Source organism: Tamandua tetradactyla, chromosome 18, assembly GCF_023851605.1.
Source record: "Tamandua tetradactyla isolate mTamTet1 chromosome 18, mTamTet1.pri, whole genome shotgun sequence".
Classification (NCBI taxonomy): domain Eukaryota; kingdom Metazoa; phylum Chordata; class Mammalia; order Pilosa; family Myrmecophagidae; genus Tamandua; species Tamandua tetradactyla.
The window spans coordinates 57,694,098-57,711,206 of record NC_135344.1 but is presented as its reverse complement, the minus strand read 5'-3'; the positions used below and the strand labels follow the sequence as shown (position 1 = coordinate 57,711,206).

Below are 17,109 nucleotides of genomic sequence, written 5' to 3'. Positions count from 1 at the left end.
TGAAAGGGAATAGATAGAAGTGAATGTGGTTCTCCAGTAGGTCTGTAAGTGATATTTCTATATTGAAGGTGAACATGATTGGAAAGGGTTGTATAACCTATATGTTCCACTGATCAACACGAGAAATATAAATAACCTCTTGCAAGAACTACTTCAAACATATGATTCATGTACAAAGAATGCTTAAGTTCAGGGCACAGGGGAAAACTGCTATTGTATGCTATGGGCTATATTTAACAAGAAAACATCAGCAGTAACACAGCAACAGCAGGGGTAAATAATGAGGAGAGGGACAAGAGTTAAGGGGAAGTTTAGATTTTATATTTGGTGAGGGTGTGTTTACTGGTTATCTTTCTCTTGGGAACAATGAAATTATCTAAAATTAAGAGTGTTGATGGACTTTGGGCATTTTGCATGATGCCTAATGAATGCAGGTAGCTGAAGGATGCACTGACTGAGAAGTAGATGGGTGAATGATGGTGTATACATATGATCGAATATTGTGCTGCTACAAAAAGGAACAAAGTTGTGAGGCATGTAACGATGAACCGTGGGACATCTGTTGAAGCACAATCAGCCAGAAATGAAAAAACAATTATGGTATGGTCTCCTTTACAAAATGCTTATAAGAAAACAGTGGCCTGGATTGCAAGCTCTTATAGCAGAAACATTTAGTCCAAAAGGGTAATTATTATCTCTGAATTTTAAGAGGCTGTTTTATATATCTATTACCTGGTATTTAGAGACAAGAACAAAGATGATCAAGTTGGGATTAAGTTAATTCAGGATACAGGAATGAAGAAGACATTGTCTATATTTTAGAACCATACCTACTTTTTGAGACCAAGGAAGAAAGTTTTATTTTGTCCAGAACTAAATTTTCTGTAGCACATAATCTAACTGAATCTGGATAGCTCATTTGAACAACTGAAATACAGGGAACCCAGAATAAGAATGAGGGCCTTTAATCCTGTATAGCTTAATGTAATGTCTGGATACATCCTAGAATATATTAAGTAGATAATCAAAAAGTATTGGCAAAGTCCCTTGAGGGATGGGAGAAAAATATGGGACTATTAAACCTTACCATCAGGGAATCCCCTGATACTGTGTCAAATATTAGGTACATCTAATCATGGGCTAAGCCCTTGATCTTGAGGCTTACTTTTGTGATGCTTATGCAGGTAGCGGAGAAGCTTAGCCTACCTACAGGTACGCCTAAGAGTTACATCTGGAGGACCTCTTTTGTTGCTCAAATGTGGTCTCACCCTCTCTAAGCCCAACTCTGTAAATGAAATCTTTACCCTCCCCTCTATATGAGACATGACATCCAGGTGTGAAAGTCTCTCTGGCGGTGTGGGAGATGACTCCTAGGGATGAGTCCAGCCCTGGCACTGTGGGATCTACAATTCCATCTTGACCAAAAGGGGGAAAAGAAGTGTAACAAATAAAGTATTAGTGGCTAAGAGAGTTCAAATAAAGTCAAGAGGCTACTCTGGAGGTCACTCTTACACAAGCTTCAGTTAGAATTTGCTACCTATAATAACTTGCCAAACCTCAACCAAAACCATTCCAGCCAATACTAAAGAATACCTAGGGGAATATATAAGATTCTACAAAGATTCCATGCACTAAAGTAACTTTCCAGAAACCTGCAATCTCCAGATGGGTCCCTAAGGGTCATCAACAAAGAATCTCTTTTCTTGCTCAGATGTGGCCTCTCTCTCTCTCTCAGCCAACTCGGCAGTTGAACTCACTGCCCTCCCTCCTATGTGGGACATGACTCCCAGGGGGTATAAATCTCCTTGGCAACATGGGACAGAATCCTGGGATAAACCAGGACCCAGCATCAAGGGATTGAGAAAGTCTTGACCAAAATGGAGAGGACAGAAATGAGACAAAATAAAGTTTCAGTGGCTGAGAGATTTCAAACAGAGTTGAGAGGTTATCCTGGAGGGTATTCTCATTCATTATAATGATATCCCTTTTTAGTTTATGGTATATTGGGGCAACTAGAAGAAAGTACCTGAAAATGTTAAGCTGTGTTCCAGTACCCTTGATTCTTGAAGATGACTGTATAATGATATAACTTTTACAGTGCGACCACGTGATTGTGAAAACCTTGTTTCTGATGCTCCTATTATCCAAGGTATGGACAGATGAGTAAAAAATATGGATATAAATAAATATTGGTGGGACAAAGGGTAAAATTAATTGGGTAAATAAAAATACTAGTGGTCATGAGAAGGAGGGGAAAGGGATATTCTATGTATTAGTTTTATCTTTTAAATTCTTTTTCTAGAGTGATGCAAATATTCAAAAAAATGATCATGGTGATGAGTACACAACTATGTGATGCTATTGTAAGCCACTGATTGTATACCATGTATGCAATGTATGTGTGTGAAGATTTCTCAATAAAAATATTAAAAAAAAAAAAAAAAAGACCCAAGGTTCAGGCTTATTGCCCAAGATGGGGAGAAAAATTCTAACCCATATGCCTCCTATATTTCCCAGAAAAAAAAGTTATATGTTTGTAATTAGAATTTCTGAAGTCTACTGGGAGACAGTAGTTCTGAGAAACATCCTTCTAAAAGAAGATTGTCTTCCCTCAGGTTTCCTAAACCTGAGGTTTTACATATTAGGGAAGCATAGAGCAGAGAAGGGTGTTGGTTATGATATAAGAAAGTCCTCTGCTCACAGGAAGAACAAAATCTTTTGTAGGGTCGGGAAGTCTGATGAGGGACTCCTATTGGCTCACATAACTGAAAAGGAGTATCTAGGCTAAATCTGGAAATGCAGATTCAGCCCACTCTTTCCACCCTGTGGTCTTGCTTTTCCCTTTGTTGCTCCTTCTCAGTGTGGCAAACCGGCTGTCAGGAACCCTAAATATTTCTCTCATCCCCACAGCAACTCCAACAATTTCCCCAAAATTTGGATCAGAGCCACAGGGTCAAATGTATTTGGCTTGTCTTGGGTCACACATGTCTCTCTGGGCTAAAGGAATAGATACCTTCTTTGATCAGGCCTGGGTCATGTGCCTATCCAAAATGCATGGGGTGAGAGTGGGGTGGCTCCCCTAAAGAAGCTATGGCTTCTGTGACCAAAGGTTAATGAAGTCTGAACTGGCAGAAAACCCAGAAATCCCCTGTCTTGAAAGACCTGAGATCAAATGACTAGGAAGGGGAGGATGTGGGTGTTAATTCAGCCTGCAATCTCCAACTGGCCCTCTGGTGGTCTGCATACAAATATATTTTCCACAGGTAACTGCCATTTCACCAGGGAGCAGCTTAGACACCAAAAGCCTCAGGGTCACTCCAAACACGGATAGCACCCAAATAATTCATCCGACTGACAACATTATTGTGGGGAGTTGTTGATGGGAAGCTTTTGCCCATGCAATTCTTAGTCACCTCTGTAAATGGAGGTAGGGAGCACTCTGAAAAATGGGATGCATACAAACCTCAAAACTATTATCCCTTCCGTCCTGGAGCCTGTTTGCAAAGCTTCTCAGGTACCAAGTCCCAGCATGTGGGACTGGGGTGAGCATGGCTTCCTCTGCTTTCCCTTCTCTGCTTTCTGCTGGAAACGGACAGCAGCAGGAAGGAAAGGGGATGGCAGGAAAAAGCCTCCTCATGTAGCAAAAGGCAATAATAGCTCTCGGAGAAACACAATTTGAAATAACTCAAATCTGAGTAATTTTAAAAGAAGGAATAAATTCTGAACAGGAAATAGGAAGAGAGCAGCATACAAGGTTAAAAGCAAAAGGCCATCACCATCTCTGAAGCAACGCACCCCATGTTAGTCAGTATCACAGATTTCATCTTCCTTCCCTCCCCCACCGCCATCGTGGACCTGAGTACTAGAGGTAGAGACAAGTACGCAGTCAAATAATTACTCGATTACGTCTTTAAAGTGGTTGAGAAACCAGTATTATCTTGGATGGCTGGTTTGCTTTAGGAGAGGGTAGCACAAAGCAGCACCCCCAAGGCAGCAGCCTTCACCTTGGAAGAAACCTACCAAAACCAATGCTTCTGCTTGCTCCTGGTTGGTTCACACCCTCTCCTTTATTCCAGAAGGAATTAACCCAGCTCGACTATGCTACGCTGTTCCATATGGACCACCTCACACAGGATACAAAAAATGTCATACTCAGATTAAGCAAGGGACTTACACTGCTATTTTGTGATCTTTGCAATCTCAGTCTCAACTGAAACTTCTTTATTCTGGATACAGCACTGCTGGCGTATTGCAAATGGCTGTAGATCAGATTTTCCCCCTCTCTCTGTCGCTTTTTAGTTTCAAAACTCTTCCCAAACAGAATTAAAAGAAAACACTGGCTTGCTTTAAAAGAAAACACTGGCTTGCTTTTTAGTTTTTTATTTAAAAATTTTTTTTTAGGTTAAGTGGTAGGGAGAAAGTCTTTAGAAACAGATGAGTTTGTGCACAATTAAATAGGTGGCTACTATCTGCCAATTTTCAGATTTCCTTTCTAAGTCCAATGTAGCTTAGTTCCTACCGATATGAACAGAGAGGAAAGTGGGAATGAAAGCCAGTAAGCTCCATTACTTTCTGGTAATGCCCAAGCAATTCTTAGAAAAGCCACTATGGTCTCACAGCACTCTCAATTAATATGTATTGACCTTGAAAACCATTAAAAAAAATCTATCCTTACCAGCAATAATACTGATGTCTTCATCCATTTTTTTTTAAGGCAGTGATTTGATCTGCTATAGAAAAGACATGGAACTCTAAATTATTTCTCCATTCACAAGGTCAGTCTCACAAGTTGCAGGGAACTAAAACTCACTGACTCATGTAGGGATTAGCTTCCTGAAAGTCCCCCCTGGTTTCTGTTGCTGCCCTTAATAGAAGAAAAGAATGTAGGCAATTGCCTTGGACAGTATGACTAGGATATACAAATAATTGATTTTTAAAAATCTATTGAACACCCACAGTGTTCAACCCATTGGACTGATAACTTCAAGGAAGCCTCATCATGAATGATGCATCGTGTTTACAGGTGGCATTGTTTTGAGGTGCTATTTATTATATTGTAGAACACACAATGCTAACATAAGGATCATTTGTTGAAAAACATGGTTAAAAAAATGAAAAAAAAAAACAGCAAAACAAAACATAGTGCTCTGTTACAGATTGAATTGTGTCCTCCAAAAAAAAACATGTTCAAGTCCAACCCCAGTTCATGAATATGATCCTATTTGGAAATAAGATCTTTGAAGATCTTATTAGAAAAGATGAGGTAACCTGGTTTACAGGGGGCTCTAATCTAATATGATGGGTACCCTTATGAAGAGAGGAAATTTGGACATGGACAGACAGACAGACTGTGAAGACAGCCATGTGATGGAGCAGAGTTTGAGTTATAACACAAGCCAAAGAACTGTGAATTGCATACAAGCCACCTCCAAACCCTACAGACTTCAGGGGAAGTAAGGCCCTGCCAATACCTTGATTCAGACTGCTAGCCTCCAGAACCATAAAGCCATAAATGTCTGTTGTTTTTACCACTCAGTTGTGGTACTTTGTTACAGCGGTTCTAGGTAACTAAGACAAACTATGAAGCAGATCTGGGTTTCAATCCCCTTATCAGCTCCATGACCTTGAATCTGAGTCTTAGTTTCTTTGTCTGTGAGTTGAGGCTAATAATCCTTAATCCTCTAACTTTACATGGTTGTTTGGATAAAAATGGGGTCACAAAAATTGGTACAAATCACTGTTCCTGGCCATTGCTTTCTTTTCTCTACCATATTTCCCTCACCTTAGAAATCTTACATCCCCAAATTCCTCCAAAATATTTCTGGAAGCCTCCTAGGGAGTAGGAGGGCTTACATATATTTCTGGGCCTCCTGGAATCTCTGTGACATCCACCAATTTTCCCTCATCCTGGGGCAGCTAGCATCAAGGCAAGCCATCATGCCACCAATTCCTGCTGAAAGCATCCCATGGTATACACACACACACACACACACACACATATACACACACACACACACACACACACACAAGGTATTACTCACCATTACTGCACCAAAGCTGTCTAAAATATCAAGGCTTCTGACACAGTCTCTGCCACTGCCAGAACTTCTAGAACCAATATTGCTGACCCCTTGCACTGGTGTTCCTTCCTTTTTCTTCCCTTTATTGAGCTGAGGGAATAAAGGGCTCAAGGTGTTCCTTGTCCAAGGTGACTGAGGGACAAGACACAGGGCTAGATTCAGGTTCATCTCTCGATTGCACATAACCCCAATATATAACTGCCATTCTCTATTCCCATGAGATAAACTATGCATAGGAGACACCTTCCTGCAGACTATCTCAATACATCGGCCCCAAGAGAGTGGGCCTTGTCTCTCTTCTGTTGCTTCTGTTTCCAGAAGCACAGCCCCAGGCATAAAGTAGGTGCACTATAAATATCTAGTGAAGAAATGGTCACCTCCTTTCCTTTATGCATCACATACTACACAGATAAGTGTGCAATCACGAAGGAGTTATCCAACCCAGTCCTTGCCGTATTAAAAAAACCAACCAAGGTCTCCTTGGATTTTAAGAGTTCACATGTTCACAGTACAGGAATGGAATGGAAAGGGTTGGGTTTTGTTTTTTTGTTTGTTTGTTTGCGGGTTCACTTTTTGCTTCCCTTTGCTTAACTTTAGATACCTGCTTAGACCTTGCTCAATTATTATTCTTGGATTCGACATCTTCCATCTCTTGACAACAGAGGGTCACCAGAATGCTGACCCTCTGTTTCCAAATGCACCAAGTAATACCTTGTCACAGTGTCATTGTCTGTGCTTTTGTCCCACCTGCCTAGTATGAACTTGCCTGATTTTGTGCCAAGCGAAATGTCACTCATCTTTTGAATGTTCTCTTTTATGAAACTTTTTTTCACCTTACACTCCCATTAGGACAATAAATAGCCCTGAGTTCCCACAGATGTTTGTTTATTCCAAGTTATTTTTCATTTTTTTATGTTTGTCTTATTCGCAGATTGCAAATTCCTGAAGATAAGGAGCATGTCTCATTCACCACTATCACCAAGGCTTCACACATAGGAGATGCTCTAAAATGTGTCATAAGAAAATCTTTGAAACAAAGAAAATTCAAAAACAATATTAATATATCTGATTTGTGCCCATCCCCTCCTCCAATCATAGGCACAGAAACACAAACCACACACACACGCACACACATACATACTGAGTCCAACTTTGGAAGCTTAGCATGTTTATGATCTGCTCATGCCCATTGCATGTTCCCAGCACATTATAATTCCAGTGGGTAAATCCCTCATCACACCCTCAGGTGAGCACTTTGCATCCTCCTTATTACGGAGTGGCTCTGTTTTTATATGTGCTTTTACAATTAGAACAGCTGCATCTTTACATCTCTAAATCCCATTTCTCCCTTTTCAAATTTGTTGTCGTAGAAATAGACAAAAAGTGGTGTGAATTAAGGAAAAGCACTTGGCACCATACAGGGAACAAATTATGATTTCAGAAGTTTGGACCAACCAATTTTCAACTCTCAGACTAGACCACCCACTCCAGGTAAGAAATGTGAAATTATGGGGCTACTGATGTGGGTTTTTTTTTCTTTTGTATGGCTATATGGTAGGGATACATTTCATTCTTTTTTTCCATGTGACTATCCCATAATATTGCAGCATCATTTTGTTGAATTTTCTGTTTGTTTGTTTTGGGAAGTGCATGGGCTGGGAATTGAACCCAGGTCTCCTGCATGGGAGGCAAGAATTCTACCACTAAACTACCCTTGCACCCTGGGGCTAGTGATGTTTTATAGAATATCAACTTACTTTGTGTTACCTAGCATGGTGTTCTTTTACTAGTGAGATCTTAATAAAGTGCATGTTTGAAGGCTTTAAATATCCTTTACTAATACTGTGCTGTGTGAGCATTTGCACATATTTTTTGTAATGTATTGTGGTCAAATATATGCAACATAAAATTTTCCATTTTAACTATTTTTATATTACACTTCAATGGAATTAATTACATTCACAATGTTGTACAAACATCATCACAATTTCCAAGATATTTTCATTATCCCAACAGAAACTCTGTACCCTTTGAAAAATATCCTCTATTTTCCCTTCACCAGCCCTTAGCAAACTCTAATCTACTTTCTGTCTCTATGAATTTTGCCTATTCTAGTTATTTTTTCTTTTGTGTCTAATATTCTCAAAGTTCATCCATACTGTAGCATGTATCAAAATTTCGGTCCTTTTTTTCCAGCAATTTTTTATTGCCGAAAATATTCCATTGTATGGAGAGAACTCATTTTATTTAGCCACTCATCTGTTAATAGACGCTTGGGTTCTTTCCCCCTTTTGGCTACTGTGAATACTGCTAATAAGAACTTTGGTGTATAAAAATTTCTTTAAGCCCTGTTTTCAATTATTTTGGAATTAGCAGGTCATCTGATAATTTTATGTTTAATTTTTACGGGATCCTGTAAACTGTTTCCACAGCAGCTACACCATTTTACATATTCTCTAGCAGTGCATGAGGGTTCCGATTTCTCCATATCTTCACCAACACTTGTTATTTTCAATTTTTTTTAATGCTTGCCATCCTAGTATGAAGTGATATTTCATTGTGGTTTTGATTTGCATTTCCCTAATGACTGATGATTTTGAGCATCTTTTCATATGCTTATTGACCATTTGTATATCTTTTTTGAGAAATGTCTATTAAAGTCTGTTGCCCATTCTTAAATTGGACTGCTTGTTTTTGTCGTTGAGTTATAGGGGCTCTTTATATATCCTGGGTATTAAGCTTTTATCATATACATGATTTGCAAGAATTTTTTCCCATTCTATAGTTCGTCTTTTCACTTTCTTGATTATGTCTTTAGTTACACAAAACCCACATTGGGTTTTAATACCAATATGAATGGGATATTGGACGCAATAAAATTATTTTATTGTGACTTTTTGTTATGACATATAAGTCATTCTCCTGCAGGTAAATTACCCACTGTTCTTAATAATAGTTGGAAAATTATACTTTCAGGAACAATGACTTTTTCTATAAGTCCTTATATACCTCTAAGAATCTGTCCCCTTGTTCAAAGCTTATCTGATTACATTCAACCATAATTCAAGAAGTAGAGAGTTAATAAAAAAAAACAAAAACTGTATAAACAAAGGATCTGTAAGATATTTGTATACAAGTACCAAAGTGTAACCCTGGCTTCATAGGGACTAAAACAAAGAACTATCAAGCCAGGATATAAAAATTCTGTCTACTCTCAGGAATGATGTGGTTTTTCTTATGACATTGCTTCTATCTTGGCTACAACTTAGATGTTTGTTAGTTTTTTCTCTCTCTCTTTCCCAGCTAATTAACTGCCTCTGTAAATTTAGTTTGCTCCTAGCTTAAGCCTGAGATTGCTTTTGGGTTCTAGCTGCCGCAGCCATGTCCAGTTCCAAGGGTCTGCCAGTTTCCCCATACAAAATATCCAGAAGGGGAATCTGATTGTCACATAAGCTGTAGGTCATAAACCAGTTTAAGGTTGGCCAGTCCTTCAGTCAGGTTGCCTCTCCAAACTATCAATCACAGCTTCCGGAAAGGGGGAGAACATGTGTAAACCCACACAGGTGGCTTATGGGTGGAAAGAGATTCTTTAAGAAGAGGGTAGAAGCAGGATGTGCAGGCAACCTAAGCATGTCTAATCAAAGGTCCACAAACTTTTTCTGGAAAGGATGACGCAGTAAATATTTTAGGTTTTGTGAGCCATAAAGTCTCTGTCTTCTTTTACTAAACTCTCGTTGTTGGGCAAAAAGCAATCATAAACAACATGTGAGTACATGAGCATGGTGTGTTCCAAACTTTATTTGTAAAAACAGGTGTCAGGCTGGAGCTGACAACTGTAGTTTGCTGGTCCCCAGTCTGGACTATTATAGGGATTCTTACAGCGATATTCAGGAATAACACAATAATAAATCACAAACATAAAAAATTACTCTTTCAAACAATAACTTTTTCATTACAAACATATTAAATGGAAAATTCATATATATATAAAAATAAGAAAATACTTTTACTCTAGCCACTAAGAAAAAAAATATGCCTAATATTCCAGTTTACTTCTCTTTTCTTAAATAAATGGAATTATACCTATTGCCTTGGAAGTTACACATTTTCATATAACAAAATCTAGTAACCATTTTCTCTTGTCATTAAACATTCCAAAAATACCATTAATAATGGATGTAAGGCAGTAAATATATTGGTAGATGCTAATCAATTGGCTCTCTGAGGGCCCAGATTTGTATCATTTGCTGATTTCTATGGTGTACATAATCCTACCATGGTTGACATTAAACCACCAACAGTTAAATAACTGGCCTGTAAAATTCCTAATATTTTAAAAAAGTATTTGCAAAGTCCCCTTCAGGGAATGGTGAAAACAGGGGAAAATTCAACCTCCCAAAGTTGAATTCTTGATATTCTCACAAGCAGTGAGAACAACTAAAGCTATAGGCTGAGCCCCCAGTCTTGGGGGTTGTTCATATGAAACTTAACCCCACAAAGGATAGGTCAAGCCTACTTAAAATTAGGCCTAAGAGTCACCCCCAAGGGAACCTCTTTTGTTACTCAGATGTACCCTCTCTCTCCAGCCAACACAACAAGCAAACTCACCACCCTCCCACTGTCTATGTGGGACATGATTCCCAGGGGTGTGGATTGTCTTGGCAATATAAGACAGAAATCCTAGAATGAGCTAAGACTCAGCATCAAGGGATTGAGAAAAGCTTCTTGACCAAAAGGGGGAAGAGTGAAATGAGACAAAATGTCAATGACTGAGAGATTCCAAACAGAGTCGAGAGGTTATCCTGAAGGTTATTCTTATGCATTAAGTAGATATCACCTTGTTATTCAAGATGTAATGGAGAGGCTGGAGGGAACTGCCTGAAAATGTAGAGCTGTGTTCCAGTAGCCATGTTTCTTGACGACTGTATAATGATATAGCTTTCACAATCTGACAGTGTGATAGTGAAAACCTTGTGTCTGATGCTCCTATTATCTATCTTGTCAACAGATGAGCAGAACATATAGAATAAAAATAAATAATAGGGGGAACAAATGTCAAAATAAATTGAGTTTGAAATGCTAGTGATCAGTGAAAGGGAGGGTAAGGGGTATGGTATGTATAATTTTTTTTCTGTTTTCGTTTTATTTCTTTTACTGTTGTCTTTTTATTTCTTTTCTGAATTGATGGAAATGTTCTAAGAAATGATCGTGATGATGAATATGCAACTATGTGATGATACTGTGAGTTACTGATTATATATGTAGAACAGAATGATCATATGTTAAAAATGTGTGTTTCTTGTCATATTTGTTCTAAAAATTTAAAAATTAATAAAAAAATTTTTTTAAATTCCTAATATTTTAACAATTGACACTTGGCAGGCCAGTACTAGCCAACTCCAGCAAAGCACTGAAAATATTCCATTATGCGTAAATAAATTATTCAACCAATCCTCTATTTTTGAGCATATAGGCTATTTTCATTTTTTCTATTAGTAACATTAATGCAATGAACACAGGTACATCTTTGCTCTGATCTTTGTTTTCCTTCAGATGGTTTCTAAAAGTGAAGCTTCTGGATCAAAACTATGCAGCACTAAAGGCTTTTAAAATGTATTTTCAAATGTGCATGCAAAAAGTTGTTGCCAACTTTGGTTCTCTGAACTAATGGATAAGAAAGCTAATTTTCCCTGAAATTCTTACCACGACTAACTATTTGAAATAATTATTCACCAATACAACAAGCCTCGAAGAACATCTTGTTAATTTAAAGTTTCCATTAATTTGATTATTTGAGGGTTTAATTTTTTCATATGTTGATTGGCCAACTATATCTCATGTGTAAATTTTGTTCATGTCTTTTGCCATTTTTTCCTGTTAGAGTGTCTGTTTCTATGTTATTGATATTTGGATTTGAACTTTAAGATAGGAACTCTTTTACTCACATATGTGTTGGAAAAACTTTTTCCTTTTTAGACATTTGCCTTTTAATTTAATTTATAAAGGTTTTGATTTACAGAAATTTTACATTTATATACAGTCAACACTTTTGAGGTTGATTTCTGGCTTTGATATCATACTTAGAGAGGCCTTCCTCATCTCCAAGAGTGTAAATGTAGGGCCATGGTGGCTCAGCAGGCACAGTGGCTAAGCAAGCAAGAATGCTGCTATGCCAGAGGACCTGGGTTCGATTCCCGGTGCCTGTCCATGTAAAAAAAAAAAAAAAAAAAGAGTGTAAATGTAGGTATACATTTATAATCTATATTAGCATTATAGTTTATAAATATATTTCTCAATATTTTTCTGGTAATTTTTTCATTTTATATATATATATAAAATGATATATGATATATATATATTAATCTGTGACTTTAACTTGGTTTATGCCATGGAGTAGGGATTTGATTTAATTTTTTTTCCCAAACTAGTCTCGAAAACCAGTTACTGGGTGGGCCACGGTGGCTCAGCGTCAAGAACGCTTGCCTGCCATGCCAGAGGACCAAGGTTCGGTTCCCGGTACCTGCCCATGTAAAAAAAAGCAATTACTGAACAGCAACTCATGGAGTATTTGGGAGTATTGCCTTTAGTATATATTAATTTCTTATATACTCTAAAGTATTGTTCTTTGAATTCAGGAATCCATTATTTCCCTATTTATTTAATGTTTTCAGACACTAAATTATATGATAGGAAGTTCTCTTTAATTGGTGGTAGCACAGATGATCATATACTAGATATATATTAGAATAGTTGTTAAAAAAGGAAAAAATATGCATATCTATATCTCAGTCCAGTGAAATATATTTTATTTAAATATCCCTAATCACTCCTAATCTGACAATTGGGTTTTCTTTCTTCCATTTTTAAGGCGGAAGAAAGAAAACTTTTTTCCTGCATGTGATCTCTTAATGCTAGTCTAGAATTATCATCAAGACATTGCTTAAGGTCTGAACATTTATAGGAACAAATCATGAAAGGTGAATTTTATTAAATTTTCATGCCCAAGGGAATGGGGATAGTAACCTGTATCCTTATTTATCCAATTGCTCTTCTCATTATTTGAGAGGCTCTTCCTTATAGTCCATCAGGGGAATTTTTTTTCCTCTGTAACAGTTCAGATCAGCTATTTCCATAGCAGAGAGAGCTGGTACTGGGCATTGATAGAAACAAATGTAGGAAATAACATTTCCAGCAATCCAAGATCAACCACTTTCCTTTCTTTCATTTTTCCAAAATGGCTGACTTTAAACCAGAGGAAAAAGAGTAATTAGAACAAAGAGCCAAATGTTCACTCACTTTTCATGAAACTTTTATTGTCTATGCTACAAGTCAGTGGATAACTGTTGAGTAAATTAATGTGAGCAAGACACACAGTAGGAAGATACAACAAGAACTGTATGGGTAGGAGGCTGGAGGAGACAGAGGTGAACTTAAGCCCAGATTTTGGAAATTGTGTCAAGGTCTTCACTTTTGTATGGCAACCAAGAAGCAAACTGCTTGCAAAAGCAATGAAGGCAGCTATGCTACTCTAGGTCTCTCTCACATAAGACCAGCTTTACTTTAAATAGTTCAGTGGGTTTCAGTTGGCATAAAGAGGAAAATAGCAAGCTGCAAAAAATTAATATAATCATGTCCATAAAAATTAACTCAGTGGAACAGTAGTACATCCAGGACTTAGAATGGGATTATAGAGTTTGTCTTGTAGAACAGCTAGTAAATAGCAAAGAACTGTCAGGAAAAACTGTTTGGGTGACATCCAGGACCGGACACACATCACACACTAGTATGGAATGGGTGGAAGGGCCAAGATCCACCACAGAACTATGAATAAAGCCCTCCAATTCAGCAGGCTGGCATCCTTCCCCCAGCAGCACAGCAGGCTCAGATGGAAATACTTAGCTGCGGGAAAATGAAACAGTTTCTGCTGGGATCAAGGGAAGGCAGCCCAACCAAGCTCTAATTGCAGTTTTTGTTTTGCATGGGCAGGCACCGGAAATCGAACCTGGGTCTCTGGCATGGCAGGCGAGAACTCTGTCCCCTGAGCCACCATTGCACTTCCCTCTAATTGCAGCTTTAATTAACAAATCTGGACTTCTGAATATAAGCCCCAAGCACAAATAAGCCAAGAGCAAACAGGAAACTAATCCCAGGCAGGAGGTGGGGCTGACAGAAAAAAAAAAATGAGACTTTTGGAGTGGGCTCAGAATACTGGAAAATGGCCATGTCCCAAGGTATATAAAGCCAGGTACCAACTCTGGCTCTTGACAGGGGAAACTTGGGGGTTGGGCTCTAAAAAGCAATTTGTTTTTAACCACTCTAAGTAACTCATTAGAGAAAGCCTCAGGCATTTTAAATTGTCAGCCACAATATAGGCAAGGGTAGAGGTAAGATAGGTCTGAGAGACAAAAAAGCAACAATAACAACAACAAAAAAAACAAGTTAAGTGAAGGAGACAAATCCCCAAAGGGCCTATCTTCTCCAGGAAAAGTGGGGGATGGGGCCCACATCAAGTGGCAACCCTCAATCAGAGAATTCAGACCCCAGGGCTAAGACCTAAGCCTACCTTCTACCTCAGCCTCTATCTCAACCATGCCACTGGCAGCTACAGGGTCAGCTTAGAATTAAAAACACCACACCACTTTATGCTGGTGGAGAGCTGCAGGCTGACAAGCACTACATGTGAGGAAGGATAGGAAAAGTAAAGAGGCTTCACGGGAATCTCTTACAACCTTCTGGGTCTCATCCCCAGGGGAATTTGATATCAATTATACCCTCCTTCTGAGACTTGGGCCTGTCTTGTCTGGGAAAATCTGACTGGGATGGATGATATCTGGGGAGACCACCATTAAAAAAATTGTCCCATTTAAGTAGCCAAGAATCAGAAAAACAAGAGCTGAAAACTATTGAAGAGTTAAATAGAAGCTAGGCTAGAGGTCTAGAATAAGTTGAACTGAACACATATACAAAAACAAAATAAACAACAAAAAAAATACACACACACAGAGAACAAAGCCAACCAGTAAGAAAACCCTAGGTAAAAGAGTAAAAATCACCTCCAGAATAAACTAATCAAGGAAATCAGATGCTGAGACATCAACAAAAAATTACAAGTCATACTAGGAAAAATGAAAATATGGCCCAATTAAAGGAACAAACTAACACTTCAAGTGAGACACAGAAGTTGAAACAACTAATTAATGTTCAAACATGCTAAATCAAGTTTAAAAATCAAATAAACAATTTGAGGGAATATATGGCAAAAGAGATGAAGGATATTAAGTAGGCATTGGTTAGCCATAAAGAATAACTCAAAAGCTTGAGAAAACAAATGGCAGAACCTATGAGAATGAAAGGCACAATAGAGGAGACAAAAAACAATGGAGACTTACAATAGCAGATTTGAAGAGGCAGAAGAAAGGATTAGTGAAGTAGAGGACTGGACATCTGAAATTCAACACACAGGGTCTCAGGGAATTAAATGACAACATGAAGTACATGAATATATGTGTTATATGTGCTCAAGAAGAATAGAAGGGAAAATGGCAGAAAGAATAATGGGAGAAATTATCACTGAAAGTTTTCCATCTCTTATGAAAGACATAAAATTATGATCCAAGAAGTGCAGTGTACCACAAACAGAATTTGAATAGACCTACTCCAAGATACTTATTAATCAGATAGCCAAATGTCAAAGACAAAGAGAGAGTTCTGAAAACAGCAAGAGAAAAACAATCTATCACATACAAGGGAAACTTGATAAGACTATGTGTGGATTTCTCAGCAGAAATCATGGAGGTGAGAAGGCAGCAGAAAAACATATTTAAGATTCTGTAAGAAAAAAACTGCCAACCAAGAATTCTATATGTGGCAAAACTCAAAAATGAGGGAGAGTTTAAAATATTCTCAAACAGACACTGAGAGATTTTGTGACTAAGAGACCAGCTCTGCAAGAAATACTAAAGGGAACACTACAGGCAGATAGGAAAAGACAGGAAAGAGAATCCTGGAGAACTGCACAGAAATTAAGACTGCTCATAAGGGTGAAAAGAAAAAAAATGCAAGATATGATATATGAAATCCAAAAGACAAAATGGTAGAAAAATACTGTCTTTACAATAATAACATTAAATGTTCATGAATTAAACATCCCAATCAAAAGCCATAGAATGGGCGGTGCAATGGTGGCTCAGTGGTAGAGTTCTCACCTGCCATGCTGGAGACTCGGGCTCAATTCCCGGTGCTTACCATGCAAAAAAAAAAAAAAGCCATAGACTGGCAGAATAGATTAAAAAAGAGGACCAATCTATATGCTGTCTACAATGGACTCTCTTTAGATCCAAGGACAAAAACAGATTGAAAGTGAAAAGGCTGGAAAAAGATATTTCATGCAAACAGTAACCAGAAAAGAGTGGGGATAGTCACATAATATCCGATTAATTAGATTGCAAATGTAAAGCAAGTAGAAGAGACAAAGAAAGACACTATGTATTAATAAGGAACAGATCATCAAGAAGAAATAACAATCATAAATTTGATTTATGCACTGAGCCAGAGTGCCCCAAAATGCAGGAGGCACACATTGACAACATTGAAAGGAGAAGTAGAGACCTCTACAATAACAGTTGGAGACTTCAATATATCACTATCATCAATGGATACAATGTCCAGAGGATCAACAGGAAAGAGAGATTTTGAATAATACAATAAATGAACTAGATTTAACAGACATTTACCAAACATTATACCCCACAATAGCAGGATACACATTTATCTCAAGTGCTCATGGATCATCTCCAGTATAGACTATATTTTGGGTCACAAAGCAAGTCTCAATAAATTTAGAAAGATTGAAATAATACAGAACACTTTCTAAGATCATAATGTAATGAGGCTGAAACCAGTAACAGGCAGAAGGCTGAAAAATTCACAAATACATGGAAGCTAAACAACACATTCTTAAGCAACCAGTGTGTCAAAGAAGAAATTACAAGAGAAATCAGTAAATATCTTGAAGCAAGTAAAAATGAAA

The 17,109-nt window shown here is 37.9% G+C and overlaps 1 long non-coding RNA gene and 1 other non-coding gene across 3 annotated transcripts in view; both read right to left on the bottom strand.

Annotated features, from left to right (window-relative positions):
• The window catches only part of LOC143662220 (uncharacterized), a 425,246-nt gene that overhangs the window by 139,175 nt on the left and 268,962 nt on the right, over nt 1-17,109 (bottom strand). Inside the window, exon 6 of one of the 2 annotated variants that reach the window (XR_013165227.1) lies at nt 12,089-12,281. The exons of the other annotated variant lie outside the window; for it this stretch is intronic. This is a non-coding gene — a long non-coding RNA (uncharacterized LOC143662220). Of the gene's footprint in view, nt 1-12,088; nt 12,282-17,109 lie in introns of those variants that run through there. 2 annotated transcript variants of the gene reach the window in all.
• On the bottom strand, nt 7,728-7,798 carry TRNAG-CCC (transfer RNA glycine (anticodon CCC)). The gene has a single exon. It is a non-coding gene; the product is annotated as a tRNA-Gly (tRNA).